The sequence below is a fragment of the Octopus sinensis genome, linkage group LG17 (genome assembly GCF_006345805.1).
Source record: "Octopus sinensis linkage group LG17, ASM634580v1, whole genome shotgun sequence".
NCBI lineage: Eukaryota > Metazoa > Mollusca > Cephalopoda > Octopoda > Octopodidae > Octopus > Octopus sinensis.
Window position 1 is genome coordinate 22443201 of NC_043013.1, and position 5872 is coordinate 22449072.

Sequence of the window (5872 nt, forward strand, 5' to 3'; positions counted from 1 at the left end):
AAGGAGACCAGAGAGTCTCTGTCTTGCTGTTATGCTTTTCTCTATCTCTTCCTCCCACTCACGTTGCTGGGTTTCTAACACACACGCACGTGCATACACACACATACATACGCATATGTGCGTGTGTGTGTGTGTGTGTGTGCAGGAGGTGCAGATGAGGGCAGCTGCATCGAACTCTCTCATGCATCAGATGGCGTTTGCTAAAAAGCATCCGTGAGGTAAGATCGTGTAGCAAACCAAATGGCGGTGCCCCAGCATGGCCACAGCTCATTAGCTGAAACTGGAAAAATCAAATCAAAATCAAAATCATATATATATTGTGCGTGAGAAGACCAGGCAGGACAAGTGAGTCCAGCCCACTTATGCATGTCTTTCCTCCCTTGGACACACAAAGACCTGTTGAGGCAAGCGAAGTTGAAATTGAACCTCATCCGACGACAGGCACCCATGCCAACCTCCCTTCATTGGACACTAAACTCTGCTTGCGAAGACCTGTTGGAGCAAGTGAAATCGAAATCGAAATCGGAATCGAAATTGAACCAATCCTATGACTGGCACCCGGCAGTTGCCAGGACCGCTGGACTGACTCCTGTGCAGGTGGCAAGTGAAGAAACACCATTTTGACCCTGTGCTTGAGGAGATCCATTGAGTCAAGTACACCGACATCAAAATCAATGGAAACTGCAGTTGTGATCCCTGAGCCGGTGGCACGTAAAATGCACCAATCCGACCGTGGCCGTTGCCAGCCTCGCCTGGCACCTGTGCAGGTGGCACGTAAAAAGCACCCACTACACTCACGGAGTGGTTGGCATTAGGAAGGGCATCCAGCTGTAGAAACACTGCCAGATCAGACTGGAGCCTGGTGCAGCCTTCTGGCTTCCCAGAACCCCGGTCGAACCGTCCAACCCATGCTAGCATGGAGAACGGACGTTAAACGATGATGATGATGATGATGATATATATATATATGTATATGTATATATATGTATATATATATATATATATATATATATATATATATATATATATATAATATATATATATATATATATATATATATATATATTATATATATATATATTGGAGATGTACTCGCATAGCAAGTAATTTGATCTGAGATCGTATGCTGAAACGAAAACAATTGCAGCGTGGAAGGTGTTTATAAGCCATTTAAGAAACACACAAAAGCCGTTCGATTCACTTCAACATTTAAGTGCTGCACGGACTTTGTCAGTGAACAGGTCGCGGATTTTAGCGACGAAAATATTTTGACAAATTAAACTTAAATGTTGAAGTGAATCGAACGGCTTTTGTGTGTTTCTTAAATGGCTTATAAACACCTTCCACGCTGCAATTGTTTATATATATATACATATACATATATCAGGTCATCTCATAAGTTCTGTCTGAATTTTGAATAAAGAAAAAAACAAGTGATCAAATGTTATATTTAATTGAAATTTAATCATCAATGTACTTTCCCTGATTATCTATGACTTCCTTCCATCTATTTACAAGCTTTTTAATCCCATCAATGTAAAACTCTTTTAGTTTCGAGGCGAAGAACTCTGAAATGTCAGTTTCGACCTCCTCCTGGCTTGCGAAAATTATGTCCCCCAAATGATTCTGTAAACTACGAAACAAATGGTAGTCTGAAGGAGCAAGGATAAGGTGGATGAGGAATTTTTTTCCCAACCAAGCTCTTCGATCTTCTGTGATGTGATCTTTACAACGTGGGGTCGCGCATTGTCCTGATGAAACATTACTCCTTTTCGATTCACTAAAGCAGGTCTTTTTTTCTTCAAAGCCTGGTTCAAACGTTCTAATTGCTGACAGTAGACTTGAGCATTGATTGTTGCATTAGGTGGTAACAATTCAAAGTGAATTACTCCTTTGCGTTCCCACCAGATAGGGAGAAGAACCTTTTTCCCATGAAGTTCTCTTCTCAGTTGTGGTTGAGCTTTTTCCCTTTTACCAAACCCCTGTTTACGACATTTAACATTTCGATAGAAGATCCATTTTTCGTCACCAGTCACAAGTCTATCCAAAATGGGTGAAATGAGTTCGCGAGAATGGAGAGAAGAGCAAATGTTAGCTCGAGATTTGCGGTTGCTTCTGAACAATTCATGAGGCACCCATTTTCCAAGTTTAGGAACCTTTCCATGTTGTTGAAGATGACGATGAACAGTTGTATGGTTTGAACTAAGCTTTGTTGCCAATTCTTCAACTGATAATGCAGGATTTTCTTCAAGTAATGCCTCAAGGAGCTTATCATCAAACTCAACTGGATGTCCTGTTCGATCTTCATCTTCAAGTCTGAAATCTCCACTTCTGAATTTTGCAAACCATCTTCTGCAAGTTCTTTCATTCAAGCATTCTTTCCCATAAACTGAGTGTATGTTTCGAGTCGCTTCGGCTGCAGAGTTTCCTTTTTTGTACTCATAAAGCATTATATGTGCCTCAAATGCTCTTTGGATACTTCCATGTTAGAAAAGGTTTTAATCAAAGAAATTTTAATTCTATTATTCTGTAAAATAATATTTAATTGGTTTAAATCTACACAAATGCATAAAAATAATTCTTAATTCCATTAGACAATCTAAAATACTCTTAAATTACATTCAATTTTAAAAAAGGTAAAATCGGACAGAACTTATGGGAGGACCTGATACATATATACATGCATAAATCCTTTATCTTTCACTCGTTTCAGTCATCAGGCTGTAGCCATGCTGGAGCAGCACCTTGAAGACTCTTTAGCTGACTGAACTGACCCCGTTAATTGTTTCTTTTAAAAACTGGTGCCTATTCCACCAGTCTCTTTTGCTGAACTGCAAAGTTACAGAGACATAAACACATCAGCTCTGGTTGTTAAGCAGTGGCAGGGACAAATACACACACAAATACACACACACACACACACACACATACACACACACACACACACACACACACACACACACACACACACACAAACAGACACATACGTGTACATTCTTCGTTCAGTTTCCATCCTCCGAATCCACTCACAAAGGCGCTGGTTGGTCCTAGGTTAGATCAGACGACACACTTGCGCAAGGCGCCACGCAGTGGGACTGAACCTGAAGCTATGTGATTGGGAAGCAAACTTCTTACCACACAGCCACACCACCACCCATATTGATTTATATTGCGCATAACATTGTCTTTCTCTCTCGCTCTCTCTCTCTCTCTCTTTCTCTCGCTACCTCTCACGTATACACCACCCACATCTTTCTTTCCTTCCACTCTCCTCATTAATCTTGGCTTCTTTCAAAAGGTAATTAATCCACATAAATAAGTCTCATATCCGGCTGAGTGCAATAATTATTACTGTGTTATTAGACTGACGTCTTCCTAAGAGACAAATGGTCAGAACAAACAGATCAAAGCAGACCAGAAATAACCCTGGCATTGGCAACGGGCATAGCAACAACCTCCAGTGTCTTCCTTTGCCTTCCTCCATGCAGTGCCAGAGGGAAGGATTGCAGTGAACTCCTGCCAAAGAAACAGGTCAGACCACAAGCCTCTGTACAGGCTCCTGACCTGCTAGACTCAGCACTCAAATTACCTTCAAATCACATTTGTTAATGGCATGATGGATCATAAATATTGTCCTTGAAGGAAGACCCAGGCTAAACCACAACGACAATAGCAAATTAGACCAACAACGAACTTTTGTCTGGTTGCTCACTTACCAGAAATAACACAATGAATCTCAGAATATATACAAATATACATATATCATCATCGTCGTCGTTTAACGTCCGTTTTCCATGCTAGCACGAGCTCGACGGTTCGACCGGAGTCTGGGAAGCCAGGAGGCTGCACCAGGCTTCAATCTTGATCTGGCAGAGTTTCTACGGCTGGATGCCCTTCCTAACGCCAACCACTCCATGAGTGTAGTGGGTGCTTTTTACGTGCTACTGGCACAGGTGCCAAGGAAGGCTGACAGCGGCCACGATTGGTTGGTGCTTTTTACATGCCACTGGCACAGAAGCCAGTCAAGGCAGTGCTGGCATCGGCCACGTTCGGATGGTGCTTTTTACGTGCCACCGGCACAGGTATCACAACAACAATTTCCATTTGATATTTATTTTGATGTTGATGTACTTGACTCAATAGGTCTCCTCAAGCACAGCAGGTCGTTCTGCAATCCAAGGTACTTTGGATGGGCTGGGGCTATGTGAAACAGGAAATAGCCATGAACTCACATTATTTGTCAGGTTTTTGCAGTCACAGCATATCTCCAGAGATCTCGGTCTTTCGTCATTGCCTCTGTGAAGCCCAACGTTCGAAGGTCATGCTTGACTACCTCATCCCATATCTTCCTGGGTCTACCTCTCCCCTGGATACCTTCAACTTTTTGGGAGTAGCACATCTCTCCTCATCCACCCATAGTACATGGCCATACCAGCGCAAACGTCTCTCTTGTACACCACATCCGATGCTTCTTATGTCCAACATTTCTCTCAGGGCGCTTACACTCTGTCGTGTGTGCACACTGTATATATATATATATATATACATAAAAGTAAATAAATGGCACAACGAAGTACCGATATTTTTTTCATGTTTGTTGCACACACGCATCGTTACTAGTACATACGCAGTGAAGCTATACATTAGCGTCGTATTTATTCGCTATTTTCCAGTAAATATCGGTACTTCGTTGTGCCATTTATTTACTTTTATGTATAATTTTCCCTCACGGGCTATTCTTTACTGGTAAGCAATACTCTCGTATTGCATTACTATTTCCATTGAAACTTCTTCACTGTTCTCGTTCTGTCAACGTTTTGGCGTTCAGTCGAGTGTACTGGCATAGATGTGGCAACATTTGAAATATTGTCGAGGTATATGTGGCTGATGAGGATAAATCAAATATATGTTGGCAGACATATTTTGAAGAATCTGAAACCGGTACCACATTAACCATTTCTAGGTATTTCATTTTTCAGATGTTTTTCCTAGAGGTAAGACAATTTTTTTCATCTTTGTTGCATACACGCATCTTTACTAGTACATACGCAGTGAAGCTATACATTAGCGTCGTATTTATTACGTTCGCTATTTTCCAGTAAATATCGGTACTTCGTTGTGCCATTTATTTACTTTTATGTATAATTTTACCCTCACGGGCTATCCTTTACTGGAAAGCAATACTCTCGTATTGCATTACTATTTTCATTTATATATATATATATATATATATATATATAAGTTCAGCAAAAATTTAGATTCGAATGAATATGGTACTTAATTTAGATGCACCAGAATTTTGTATGGTGTTATCCATAAAAATTTGCGGGGTGATTATAATCAAAATAAGCAACAAGAATGACTCCGGTAATTTGGTACAATTGTTTCGCACTACATCATTTTATTAAAAGTTGTAAGTATTACAGCAAATTTAAGATGCTGAGTGCTCATCAGCCAATTATATAGGTTTTCCATAAATACAAAAGCTTTCAAATCAAGTAGCAACATTATAGAGAAGGTAGATATACAGACAAATATGTAGATTTAAATTTTAAGAACACATGAGGTAGTGAAGTCCAACCACTGACTGACCAAGCTATGGCTGTATCTAACTGCTATAAGGTTAGAAGTAATAAAGATTTTTTAGTTGTAGGAATGGGGTAAAGGAAGTTTCAGAATACCATAAAAGGAATTCAAGTTGCTACTAACAAAATGCCAATTATTACTATTTGGTGAGAGGAACTAGGTCAATGTCAAATGGTCATTAATCCCCTTAAATTTAAATCTACATCTTTGTCTGTATATCTACCTTCTCTATAATGTTGCTACTTGATTTGAAAGCTTTTGTATTTATGGAAAACCTATAAATTGG